Source organism: Callithrix jacchus, chromosome X, assembly GCF_049354715.1.
Source record: "Callithrix jacchus isolate 240 chromosome X, calJac240_pri, whole genome shotgun sequence".
NCBI classification, from domain to species: domain Eukaryota; kingdom Metazoa; phylum Chordata; class Mammalia; order Primates; family Cebidae; genus Callithrix; species Callithrix jacchus.
In genome coordinates, this window is record NC_133524.1 from 112,151,023 (window position 1) to 112,165,754 (window position 14,732).

Genomic DNA, 14,732 nt, shown 5'->3' on the forward strand with positions numbered 1-14,732 from the left:
TCTTAACTGGGATGGTAATTACAGAAATATATACACTTGTCAAAACTCACCAATCTGTATATTTAAAGTGTATATTTTATTTTCTGTAAAGTGTATCTCAATAAGGATAGTTAAAAAATTCTAATTTAAGATGACATGTGCAATAGGAGCACATGGAGATATGAGGACACAAGTTAGACACATAACTCAACCTTAGAAAGAGATGGGAGAGAGAGAGAGAGAGAGAGAGATTGAGAGAGAGAGAGAGAATTTTTTGGAAAAGAATTTTTTAAATAACATTAAATAAAACAGTAGGGATTAGTCAGTTTAGTCAGTTGAAGATCTGGGAAAAGGGTATTGTGGTATAGAAAATAGTTTGTTGAAAGTTGGAGGCATGAGAGAAATATCACATTTAGGGAGATTTAGGTAGCTTTAAGTATCTTGATTCAATAGTAGCGAGTGCAGTAGAGACCAGGATGAGAGTGTAGAGTAAGATAAAGACTAAATGGCTATATCAATATAGACATTTTATGTTATGCAAAAATTAGGAGTCATTGAGGAATCAGAGATTTATCTCTTTGGAAATAATATAAGAAGTATGAAGACTAAGGGTTAATTTATATTCTTAATAATGTAACACTGCATATAATATATTTATAAAGTTAATGCTGAACTTTGTTAGCCAAAGATTAAAGAGTTATACATTTTTTTCTTATAAAAAGTCTATTAATTCAAATCTTAGCATTTGTTGAGGTACATTCAAATTAACAATAGAAGTAGTAGGGCATGATAGAAATGAATACATGATGAAACTCAATAATCTTAATGCAGAATTTAAGTATGAAGATTAAAGTGATTATTACAAGCACATTGATTTAAAGTTACATCTGCGTTTATGCAAAGAAACATCTGCATTACCCTTAAAATGTGTTTATAATTTCTTTGGATAGAAATATCAAGCCTCTGACAGAGAAGCATCCAGTTGGCTTGAGAGAAAATAAATGACCGTGGGAGGAATATGCTCAGGATGACCCTCTCTTCTTCAGAAAGAGCACTAAGAACTGGAAAAAAAAAAAAAAAAAAGACCTGGCTTGCCAAAGCAAAATTCCAGTAAAAGGTTTGCTTACAAGATGGGACAATTTAACCTTGTCAGTGCCTGATTTTTATTTGTTTGACCTTCAGTGAAAAAATGATACTTAAAAATACAAATAATTTTAAATCTCTAAAAACAGGTTGACAATGGTATTTGTTTTGATAGGATTTTAGTTCAATAAGATAGGATAATCATAAAACAACACACAACGCATCTTTCTAACTTTACTTGTTGTACCATTGTGGTAGATTTATGGATAAAATGGCTTTTTTTTAGAGAGATGTAAATTTTTGTTTATATACCTAAATATTTTTGTTGTCTTTCTTTCATTGGCCTATTTTTAGACTAAATCCTATTTAACTACTGTAGTTTTTGCCAAAGCTGACTACTCTTTCTAAAATTCTCCTTCTTTGTTCTTTTTGACACCATTTTCTCTTGTTTCTCTTCCCATGTTTCCGGATCTCATCATCAGTCTCTTTTTCAAGTGTTCTAAGAGTCTACAGTTCCACTAGGTTATAACTGTAGCTTCCTATATACTAAAGTTGCCATTACATTTATCATCTCATAGAATTAGCTGATCCTGACTGCCAGCTAACCATGAGAAAAATCCAGAATGTTTGCAGCATTTTATTTAAAAGCTGTTAGAAGATGACAATATATCAACTTCATCAGGTCTCTGAAAGCCCTCATCCTGTTGAGACTTATACCTTAGATGGCTCAGCCCAGTCTTGAGTTTCACCCTTGTCATTATTCACCATTTGTTCCAAATGCAAATAAATATCAAGATGTCTTATCATTATGCTGCCCTTTTTACCCTACACTCTATTTTTTATTGCTGACCTGACTACAATCTTTATCTTTTTAAAATTTGCTCTCTGAAATTTTTATTCCATGATGAATGAATTCCTTTCATGTTAAACCTTCTCAAGAAGTGCTGCTCCCAACTCTTGGCCTTAAATTCACTGAAGAAATAGACAAGAAACTTTCAACAGTAGTTATCTCTAAGGAGTAGCACATGAGGATAAAAGAGAAAAATAAAAGAAAATCTAATTTTAAAAATGCTATGGTCTAAATTATCTTTCCAAATTAATATATTGATTTTCAACCACCAATGTGATAGTATTAAGTAGGACTTAAAGGAGGTAATTAAATCAAGACTGGAGCCATTATGGATAGGATTCAGGTTCTCATAAAAGAATTTGAGAGAGAGGGTTTGCTTGGTTCCATACCTTCCACATGTGAAGACACAGCATTTATTTTATCCAGAGGATGCAACAACAAAGTGCCATCTTTGAAGCAGAGACCAGGCCCTCACCAGACACTAAACCTGCCAGCACTTTGATTTTGAAGTTTCCAGCCATCAGAACTGTGAGAAATAAATTTTTCTTTTTTAAAACAAATAACACAGTCTTAGTTATTTTGTTATAGCAGCACAAATGAACTAAAACAAAAAATGTTATACACTGCTTATTGTGTGCCAGACATGTCTGGAAGTATAATTGACTTTTTCATTTTTTTCCCAATCCAATATGGTTTTACACTGAAGACAAATACTTGCTACACCAAGGGGCTACTTGACAGGCTAAGGGAGGAGAATCACTTGAACCCAGGTGACGAAGTTTGCAGTGAGCTAAGAATATGCCACTGCATTCCAGCCTGGGGGACAGTGTGAGACTCAGTCTCAAAAAAATAAAAATTCCTTGGTATTTATCAAGAAGATAAATGAAAATTAATTGATTTACTACTGTATGGTTATGCCTTAACTTATAAATTTTCCTGTAATATACTATGCTATAACAATTAACCTTGTATTGCTATAACAATTAACTCATTGTGGTTGTCTCTGATTAGATAAACAGACTGGAAATTCTGATTGGGCCACATTCTTACATGTTGAATTATTGGGTAAAATATTATGAGTATTTTCAAGCAATTTTTGTTTTCCCTGTTCTTCTTCTAGGTGAAATTAATTTTTAGAATTAACACGTTAGTTTCTCTTTGGAAAGTCAATATATTCACTGTAGACAATTTGGAAAAAATAGAACAAGAGAACAAAATAAAATTAACATACAATTCTTTGCTTTGGAGGCAAAGCAAGATGTTGGAGTAGAATGCTCTACTGATCAACCCCACACAATGACACCAAGTTAAAAGCTATCTATACAGAAAAAATAAAGAAAACCTCTATAAGAACCAAAAATCTGGTGAGCACGCACAGTACTTGGTTGTAACTTTATATCACTGAAAGACACTCTGAAAAAACAGAAAACACAGTTTTGAATTGCTAAGAATTGCCCCCCACCTTCCTGCACCATCTACTCCCCCTGGCAGCAGCAATGTGCTGCAGAGAGCATCTCTGGGCACTGGGGGAGGGAGAACACAACAATTGTAGGGCATTTAACTCAGTGCTATCCCATAAGAACAGAAAGGAAAACCAGACCAAACTCAGATAATGCTTGCCCATAGAAGGAGCATTTAAACTAGTCCTAGCCAGAGAGGAGGCACAGATCTCAACAGTCTGAACTAGAGTTCCTGCAAACCTCACCACCAAGGACTATGGTGCTCTGTGACTCCAAGTAAACCTGAAAGGCAGTCTAGGCCATGAGAACTGCAAGTATTAGGCACAACCTAGTGCTGAAATAGGCCCAAAGACAGTGACTGGTAAGGGGAATATGACATAATGAGACACCAGCAGGGGCAGCAAGAAGACTGCTGGCATCACCCCACCCTCTAACCTCAAGCTGCACAGCTCAAAGCTCCAAAAGAAAACCCTTCCTTCCACTTGAGGAGAGGAGAGGGAAGAGTGGGGAGGATGTTGTCTTGCATCATGGATATCAACTGAGCCACAACCAGAGTCACAAAGTCTTCTTTCCAGGCCCTAGCTACTGGATATCATTTCTAGACATACCTGGGGCCTTAAAGAGAAGATTCCAGTTTTGGCAACAATTCTCACCTGCTAACTTAAGAGCCTTTGGGCCCTGAATGACCAGCAGTGATACCCAGGTACTACACTGATGGCTTTGGGAAATAATCTGTGACTTGCTGGCTTCACATGAAACTCAACACATTACCAGCTGTGGTGACTATGGGGTAAAATTTCTGCTTAAGTAAAGCAGAAAAAAAAGTAAAAGGGACTTTGTCTTTCACCTTAGGTACCAGCATAGCCACAGATGGGTAGAGCACCAACTGAACTCTTGGGGGTGTCAAAGTACTTGACTTTTGGATGGCATGTCTTGACTTAGTCTTGGCCAGAGGGAAGCCCACTGCCATGAAGAGAGAGTTCCAGGCCAAGTAGCATTTTCCACAAATTGACTGAAGAGCCCTTGAGCATTACAGAACATCACCAGTAGTCTGGCAGTACTCATGGCCTGGAGTGGTGGTGGGTATGGGGTGAGGCTCCTCTGCCTTTAGAAAGGGGAGGGAAGAGTGGAAATTACTATATCTTGTTGTTTGACTGTTAGCTCAGCTGCAGTCTAACAGAATATCAGGTAGAATTCTAAGGTTAACTCTAGTTGCTGACTCCCAGATGGTACCCCAGGACCCACTGGGAACATTGGGATCTCATTGTCCTGAAGGGAAGGACACAGTTCTGGCTGGCTTTTCTACTGCTTGTGGGTACTCCCTAAAGCAGATAGAGCTTAGATCACAACACCATGTCCTTTCAAATATCTGGATAGAAGAACTGCTACAAATAAGCTTAGGTAGTAAATACTACAATAAACACCTAATGCTTTTCAATTCACAGACACCAAAACATCTGCTAGCATCAGCACCCTGTAGGAAAACATGAACTCACAAAATGAACTAAATAAGAAACCAGGGAGCAATTTTGGAGAAACAGAGATATGTGAACATTCAGACAGAGAATTCAAAATAGCTTTTTTGAGTAAACTCAAAAAGCTTAAGAAAACGCAGAGAAGGAATTCAGAATTCTATCAGATAAATTTAACAAAGAGACTAAAACAATTTTTTAAAAATCAAACAAAAACTCTGAAAGTGAAATATACAATTGGAATACTAAAGAATAAAGCAGAGTTATTTAACAGCAGATTTTATTAAGCAGAAGGAAAAATTAGTGAGCTTTTTTTTTTAAATTTCTTATTGGATTTTAGGTTTTGGGGTACATGAGCAGAGCATGCAAGACAGTTGCGTAGGTACACACATGGCAGTGTGCTTTTCTTTCCTTCTCCCCTTCACCCACATTTGGCATTTCTCTCCAGGCTATCCCTCCCCACCTCCCCCTCCCACTGGCCCTCCCCTTTTCCCCCCAATAGACCCCAGTGTTTAGTATTCCCCTTTCTGTGTCCATGTGTTCTCATTTTTCATCACCCGCCTATGAGTGAGAATATGCAGTGTTTCATTTTCTGTTCTTGTGTCAGTTTGCTGAGGATGACGTTCTCCAGATTCATCCATGTCCCTACAAACGACACAAACTCATCATTTCTGATTGCTGCATAATATTCCATGGTGTATATGTGCCACATTTTTCCAATCCAGTCTATTATCAATGGGCATTTGGGTTGATTCCAGGTCTTTGCTATTGTAAACAGTGCTGCAATGAACATTCGTGTACATGTGTCCTTATAGTAGAACGATTTATAGTCTTTTGGATATATACCCAGTAATGGGATTGCTGGGTCAAATGGAATTTCTATTTCTAAGGCCTTGAGGAATCGCCACACTGTCTTCCACAATGGTTGAACTAATTTACACTCCCACCAACAGTGTAAAAGTGTTCCTTTTTCTCCACATCCTCTCCAGCATCTGTTGTCTCCAGATTTTTTAATGATCGCCATTCTAACTGGCATGAGATGGTATCTCAATGTGGTTTTGATTTGCATCTCTCTGATGACCAGTGATGATGAGCAATTTTTCATATGATTGTTGGCCTCATATATGTCTTCTTTCGTAAAGTGTATGTTCATATCCTTTGCCCACTTTTGAATGGGCTTGTTTGTTTTTTTCCTGTAAATCTGTTTGAGTTCTTTGTAGATTCTGGATATCAGCCCTTTGTCAGATGGGTAAACTGCAAACATTTTTTCCCATTCTGTTGGTTGCCGATCCACTCTAGTGACTGTTTCTTTTGCCGTGCAGAAGCTGTGGAGTTTCATTAGGTCCCATTTGTCTATTTTGGCTTTTGTTGCCAATGCTTTTGGTGTTTTGTTCATGAAGTCCTTGCCTACTCCTATGTCCTGGATAGTTTTGCCTAGATTTTTTTCTAGGGTTTTTATCGTGCCAGGTCTTATGTTTAAGTCTTTAATCCATCTGGAGTTAATTTTAGTGTAAGGTGTCATGAAGGGGTCCAGTTTCTGCTTTCTGCACATGGCTAGCCAGTTTCCCCAACACCATTTGTTGAGCAGGGAATCCTTTCCCCCTTGCTTGTTTTTGTCAGGTTTATCAAAGATTGTATAGTTTTAGATATGTTGTATTGCCTCCGGTGCTTCTGTTTTGTTCCATTGGTCTATATCTCTGTTTTGGTACCAGTACCATGCTGTTTTGATTACTGTAGCCTTGTAGTATAGTTTGAAATCCGGTAGTGTGATGCCCCCCGCTGTGTTCTTTTTGCTTAGAATTGACTTGGCTATGCGGGCTCTCTTTTGGTTCCATATGAAGTTCATGGTGGTTTTTTCCAGTTCTGTGAAGAAAGTCAATGGTAGCTTGATGGGGATAGCGTTGATTCTGTAAATTACTTTGGGCAGTATAGCCATTTTCACGATATTAATTCTTCCTAACCATGAACATGGAATGTTTCTCCATCTGATTGTGTCCTCTCTGATTTCGTTGAGCAGTGGTTTGTAGTTCTCCTTGAAGAGGTCCCTTATGTTCCTTGTGAGTTGTATTCCAAGGTATTTTATTCTTTTTGTAGCAATTGCGAATGGCAGTTCATTCTTGATTTAGCTTTCTTTAAGTCTGTTATTGGTGTAGATGAATGCTTGTGATTTTTGCACATTGATTTTATATCCTGAGACTTTGCTGAAGTTGCTTATCAGTTTCAGGAGTTTTTGGGCTGAGGTGATGGGGTCTTCTAGGTATACTATCATGTCGTCTGCAAATAGAGACAATTTGGCTTCCACCTTTCCTATTTGAATACCCTTTATTTCTTTTTCTTGCCTGGTTGCTCTGGCTAGAACTTCCAGAACTATATTGAATAGGAGTGGTGAAAGAGGGCATCCTTGTCTAGTGCCAGATTTCAAAAGGAATGCTTCCAGTTTTTTCCCATTCAGTATGATATTGGCTGTTGGTTTGTGATAAATAGCTTTTATTACTTTGAGATACGTTCCATCGATACAGAGTTTATTGAGGGTTTTTAGCATAAAGGGCTGTTGAATTTTGTCAAATGCCTTCTCTGCGTCAATTGAGATAATCATGTGGTTTTTGTTTTTGGTTCTGTTTATGTGGTGAATTACGTTTAAAGACTTGCGTATGTCGAACCAGCCTTGCATCCCTGGGATGAATCCTACTTGATCATGGTGAATAAGTTTTTGATTTGCTGTTGCATTCGGTTTGCCAATATTTTATTGAAGATTTTTGCATCTATGTTCATCATGGATATTGGCCTGAAGTTTTCTTTTCTTGTTGGGTCTCTGCCGGGTTTTGGTATCAGAATGATGTTGGTCTCGTAAAATGATTTGGGAAAAATTCCCTCTTTTTGGATTGTTTGAAATAGTTTTAGAAGAAATGGTACCAGCTCCTCTTTGTGTGTCTGGTAGAATTCGGCTGTGAACCCGTCTGGGCCTGGGCTTTTTTTGTGTGGTAGGCTCTTAATTGCTGCCTCGACTTCTGACCTTGTTATTGGTCTATTCATAGTTTCAGCTTCCTCTTGGTTTAGGCTTGGGAGGACACAGGATTCCAGGAATTTATCCATTTCTTCCAGGTTTACTAGTTTATGTGCATAGAGTTGTTTGTAATATTCTCTGATGATGGGTTGAATTTCTGTGGAATCTGTGGTGATTTCCGCTTTATCATTTTTTATTGCATCTACTTGGTTGTTGTCTCTTTTCTTTTTAATCAATCTGGCTAGTGGTCTGCCTATGTTGTTGATCTTTTCAAAAAACCAGCTCTTGGATTTATTGATTTCTTGAAGGGTTTTTCGTGTCTCAATCTCCTTCAGTTCAGCTCTGATCTTAGTTATTTCTTGTCTTCTGCTGGGTTTTGAGTTTTTTTGATCTTGCTCCTCTAGCTCTTTCAATTTTGAGGATAGGGTGTCAATTTTGGATCTCTCCATTCTCCTCATATGGGCACTTATTGCTATATACTTTCCTCTAGAGACTGCTTTAAATGTGTCCCAGAGGTTCTGGCACGTTGTGTCTTCGTTCTCATTGTTTTCGAAGAACTTCTTTATTTCTGCCTTCATTTCGTTGTTTACCCAGTCAACATTCAAGAGCCAGTTGTTCAGTTTCCATGAAGCTGTGCGGTTCTGGGTGGGTTTCTGAATTCTGAGTTCTAACTTGATTGCACTATGGTCTGAGAGGCTGTTTGTTATGATTTCAGTTGTTTTGCATTTGTTGAGCAGTGCTTTACTTCCAATTATGTGGTCAATTTTAGAGTAGGTGTGATGTGGTGCTGAGAAGAATGTGTATTCTGTGGATTTGGGGTGGAGAGTTCTGTAAATGTCTATCAGGTTTGCTTGCTCCAGGTCTGAGTTCAAGCCCTGGATATCCTTGTTGATTTTCTGTCTGGTTGATCTGTCTAGTATTGACAGTGGAGTGTTAAAGTCTCCCACTATTATTGTGTGGGAGTCTAAGTCCTTTTGTAAGTCCTTAAGAACTTGCCTTATGTATCTGGGTGCTCCTGCATTGGGTCCATATATGTTTAGGATCGTTAGCTCTTCTTGTTGTATCGATCCTTTTACCATTATGTAATGGCCTTCTTTGTCTCTTTTGATCTTTGTTGCTTTAAAGTCTATTTTATCGGAGATGAGAATTGCAACTCCTGCTTTTTTTTGCTCTCCATTTGCTTGGTAAATCTTCCTCCATCCCTTTATTTTGAGCCTTTGTGTATCCTTGCATGTGAGATGGGTTTCCTGGATACAGCACACTGATGGGTTTTGGATTTTTATCCAATTTGCCAGTGTGTGTCTTTTGATTGGTGCATTTAGTCCATTTACATTTAGGGTTAATATTGTTATGTGTGAATTTGATACTGCCATTTTGATGCTAAGTGGCTGTTTTGCCTGTTAGTTGTTGTAGATTCTTCATTATGTTGATGCTCTTTAGCATTCAGTGTGATTTTGGAATGGCTGGTACTGGTTGATCCTTTCTATGTGTAGTGCCTCTTTTAGGAGCTCTTGTAAAGCAGGCCTGGTGGTGACAAAATCTCTGAGTACTTGCTTGTTCGCAAAGGATTTTATTTTTCCTTCACTTCTGAAGCTCAGTTTGGCTGGATATGAAATTCTGGGTTGAAAGTTCTTTTCTTTAAGAATGTTGAATATTGGCCCCCACTCTCTTCTGGCTTGTAGTGTTTCTGCTGAGAGATCTGCTGTGAGTTTGATGGGCTTCCCTTTGTGGGTGACCCGACCTTTCTCTCTGGCTGCCCTTAGTATTCTCTTCTTTATTTCAACCCTATTGAATCTGACGATTATGTGCCTTGGGGTTGCTCTTCTTGCAGAATATCTTTGTGGTGTTCTCTGAATTTCCTGCAATTGAGTGTTGGCCTGTCTTGCTAGGTGGGGGAAATTTTCCTGGATGATGTCCTGAAGAGTATTTTCCAGCTTGGATTCATTCTCTTCGCCCCCTTCTGGTACACCTATCAAACGTAGGTTAGGTCTTTTCACATAGTCCCACATTTCTTGGAGACTTTGTTCATTCCTTTTTGTACTTTTTTCTCTATTCTTGGTTTCTCGTTTTATTTCATTGAGTTGGTCTTCAACTTCAGATATTCTTTCTTCTGCTTGGTCAATTTGGCTATTGAAACTTGTGTATGCTTCGCGAAGTTCTTGTATTGTGTTTTTCAGCTCCTTTAATTCATTCATATTCCTCTCTAAGTTATCCATTCTTGTTATCATTTCCTCGAATCTTTTTTCAAATCTTTTTTCAAGGTTCTTAGTTTCTTTGCATTGATTTAATACATGATCTTTTAGCTCACAAAAGTTTCTCATTATCCATCTTCTGAAGTCTAATTCCGTCATTTCGTCACAGTCATTCTCCATCCAGCTTTGTTCCCTTTCTGGTGAGGAGTTTTGGTCCTTTCTAGGAGGCGAGGTTTTCTGGTTTCGGGTGTTTTCCTCCTTTTTGTGCTGGTTTCTTCCCATCTTTGTGGATTTGTCCGCTGGTCGTCTGCGTAGTTGCTGACTTTTCGATTGGGTCTCTGAGTGGACACCCTGAATGTTGATGATGAAATATTTCTGTTGCTTGATTTTCCTTCTACCAGTCTAGCCCCTTCGCTGTACCACTGCTGAGGTCCGCTGCAGACCCTGCTTGTCTGGGATGCACCTCTAGCAGCTGTGGCACAGCGAGGGATGCTACCAGTTTCTTTTTCTGCTATCTTTGTCCGAGGATGGTACCTGCCTAATGTCAGTCTTTTGGATATAGAGGGGTCAGGGAGCTGCTTGAGGAGACAGTTTGTACTTTATAGGGGCTTAATTGCTGAGCTGTGAGCTCTGTTGTTCATTCAGGGCTGTTAGGCTGCTATGTTTGATTCTGCTGCAACAGAGCTCATTAAAAAACCCTTTTTTTTCTCAAATGCTCTGTGTTGAGGGGTTTGGGCTTTATTTTTGGATGTCCGTTGAGGTCCGGCCCAGCTAGGACGCAGGCTAGCCACTGTTTGCCTGCCGAGGCTCTGCCCGGCTGTTGTGAGGCTCTCCCTGGCTCTGCTGATCTGCTGTTCTCTGTCACACCCTGCGGCGGAGTCTCTCTGTTGTAGCGGGTTCCCTCGGCAATGGCAGGCTGTGTCAGCAGTGGGCGTGTATCTCAGTAGGGACGGGTTGCCTCGGCAATGGCTGGCTGCGTCAGCAATGGTCGTGTATCTCAGTTGGGGCGGGTTGCCTCGGTAATGGTGGCTGCCCCTCTCACTCAGAGCGTCTCGGGCCGTCTGCACTGGGCTTGTTTGAAATCACGGTTTTGTTCGTCCCACTGGGCCAACCCTAACGCTCTGTTCCTGCAATCCACTGGGCTGGCCCACTGTCCAAGTCTAGCTCAGTCTCAAGTCCAGCCCTCTCACGTCTCCGGTTGCCGGTTCCACGGGGCACCCGGACAAACGCGCCCTGTGGGGAGCACTGGGTAGGGCCGGCTGCCGCCACCCCGGCTGCCGGCTTCGCCAGGCAGAATATCTGCCTGGCGTCCCACGTCTCCTCTTCACTTGGGAATTTCCCCGTTCCGTGGGCAACAAAGATCAGTCTGGAAATGCAGCTCAGACTCACCTCTCCGCAGACACGAGAACTCCAATCCTGGGTTGTTCTTACAGCGCCATCTTGAGTCAGGTTAATATTGTTATGTGTGAATTTGATACTGCCATTTTGATGCTAAGTGGCTGTTTTTCCTGTTAGTTGTTGTAGATTCTTCATTATGTTGATGCTCTTTAGCATTCAGTGTGATTTTGGAATGGCTGGTACTGGTTGTTCCTTTCTATGTGTAGTGCCTCTTTTAGGAGCTCTTGTAAAGCAGGCCTGGTGGTGACAAAATCTCTGAGTACTTGCTTGTTCGCAAAGGATTTTATTTTTCCTTCACTTCTGAATCTCAGTTTGGCTGGATATGAAATTCTGGGTTGAAAGTTCTTTTCTTTAAGAATATTGAATATTGGCCCCCACTCTCTTCTGGCTGGTAGTGTTTCTGCCGAGAGATCTGCTGTGAATCTGATGGGCTTCCCTTTGTGGGTAATTTGACCTTTCTCTCTGGCTGCCCTTAGTATTTTCTCCTTTATTTCAACCTTGTTGAATCTGACGATTATGTGCCTTGGGGTTGCTCTTCTTGCAGAATATCTTTGTGGTGTTCTCTGTATTTCCTGCATTTGAGTGTTGGCCTGTCTTGCTAGGTGGGGGAAGTTTTCTTGGATGATGTTTTGAAGAGTATTTTCCAGCTTTGATTCATTCTCTTCGTCCCCTTCTGGTACACCTATCAAACGTAGGTTAGGTCTTTTCACATAGTCCCACATTTCTTGGAGACTTTGTTCATTCCTTTTTGTGCTTTTTTCTCTATTCTTGGTTTGTTGTTTAATTTCATTGAGTTGGTCTTCAACTTCAGATATTCTTTCTTCTGCTTGGTCAATTCGGCTATTGAAACTTGTGTATGCTTCGTGAAGTTCTCATATTGTGTTTTTCAGCTCCTTTAATTCATTCACATTCCTCTCTAAGTTATCCATTCTTGTTATCATTTCCTCATATCTTTTTTTAAGTTCCTTAGTTTCTTTTCATTGATTTAATGCATGTTCCTTTAGGTCACAAAATTTACTCATTATCCACCTTCTGAAGTCTAATTCCGTCATTTCGTCACAGTCATTCTCCATCCAGCTTTGTTCCCTTGCTGGTGAGGAGTTTTGGTCCTTTCTAGGAGGCGAGGTTTTCTGGTTTCGGGTGTTTTCCTCCTTTTTTCGCTGGTTTCTTCCCATCTTTGTGGGTTTATCCGCTTTTCGTCTGCGTCGTTGCTGACTTTTCGATTGGGTCTTAGAGTGGACACCCAGATTGTTGATGATGAAGTATTTCTGTTACTTGGTTTTCCTTCTACCAGTCTAGCCCCTTCGCTGTGCGACTGCTGACATCCACTCCAGGCCTTGCTTGTCTGGGGTGCACCTCTAGCAGCTGTGGCACAGTGAGGGATGCTACCAGTTTCTTTTTCTGCTCTCTTTGTCCCAGAATCATGTCTGCCAAATGTCAGTGTTATGGATATAGAGGGGTCAGGGAGCTGCTTGAGGAGACAGTCTGTACTTTTTAGGAGCTCAATTGCTGAGCTGTGTGCTCTGTTGTTCAGTCAGGGCTGTTAGGCTGCTATGTTTGATTCTGCTGCAACAGAGCTCATTAAAAAAACCCTTTTTTTCTCAAATGCTCTGTGTTGGGGGGTTCAGGCTTTATTTTTCGATGTCTGTTGAGGTGTCCCACCCAGCTAGAAGGCAGACTAGCCACTGTTTGGCTTCCAAGGCTCCGCCCTGCTGTTGTATGATTCACCCTGTTCCTACAGGCTCTGCTGTGGTCTCCACCACGCCCTGCAGTGGAGTCTCTTCGTTGTAGGGTGTTGCCTCGGCAATGGCAGGCTGCATCAGCAGTGGGCGTGTATCTCAGTAGGGATGGGTTGCCTCAGCAACGGGAGGCTGCATCAGCAGTGGGCGTGTATCTCAGTAGGGATGGGTTGCCTCGGCAACGGGAGGCTGTGTCAGCAGTGGGCGTGTATCTCAGTAGGGACGGGTTGCCTCGGCAATGCCTGGCTGTGTCAGCAGTGGGAGTGTATCTCAGTTGGGGCGGGTTGCCTCGGTAGTGGTGGACGCCCCTCCCCCACAGAGCATCTCAGACCGTCTGCTCAGGATAGTTTGAAATCGGGGTTTTGTTCGTCTCACTGGGTACCCCAGACGCTCTGTCCCTGCAATTCCCTGGGCTGGCCTACTTTCCAAGTCTCGTTCAGTCTCAAGTCCAGCCCTCTCAAGACTCAGGTTGCCAGTTCAACAGGGCACCCGGACACGCGTGCCCTGTGGGGATTGCTGGGTAGGGCTGGCCGCCGCCGCCCCGGCTGCTGGCTTCGCCAGGCAGACCTACTGCCTGGTGTCCCGTGTCTTTTTTATACTTGGGAGTTTCCCCGTTCTGTGGGCAACAAAGATCAGTCTGGAAGTGCAGCTCCGACTCACCTCTTTGCAGATTCAACGAGAGCTCCAATCCTGGGTTGTTCTCACAGTGCCATCTTGAGTCCTCCCCCCCAAAATTAGTGAGCTTTAAGACAGGTGACTTGAACACCTGGGAGAGAGTCAACCGTTCAACTTAAAAAAAAGGGCTGTGAGGCAGGGAGCCAGGTGATCACACTCAGCAGATCGAACACCCACAAAAACAAACAAAACAGCAATTGGAAACTCTCGGGGATGAGAGTTTCACAGCAAGCACAGCTGAACCCATGATGCTGCAGCTCGGAGAGGGAGGGGTGTCCGACATTAACCAGGCACTTGACCCTATGGAGTTACACTGTCACTGGTGACCCAGCCTGCCATTGCTGAGGCAACCCACCATAACAGAGAGAGTCCGCCACTACAGATGTGGGCCTTCATCACCACGACAGCTCTAACCACACCCATATAAACAAGACTACAAGGAATTACACACTGCAGCAGGGCGGAGCCCATGGCAATAGGGTGGAGCCCACAGCAACAGGACGGAGCGCATGGCAGCTCAGCATAGCCACAGCAGGCAGGCAGTGATTAGACTGCCTCCTTGCTGGGCAGGACTGTACAACAGATACTCATAAATGAAGCCCTAATTCCCCAGGACAGAGCACCTGAGGAACAAAAAGGGGCTTTATGATTTCTGTTGCAGCAGATTTAAACATACCTGCTTAGCAGCCCTGAATGAACAATGGAGCTCACAGCTCAGCACTTGAGCTCCTATAAAGTACAGACTGTCTCCTCAAGGATAAAGTACAAACAGTCTCCTCAAGCAGCTACCTGACCACCATATATCCAAAGAGTCACCTCACAAAGGACTGATCAGACTGACATTAGGTGGGACTAAGATAGCAGAAGAAGAAATGGGTAG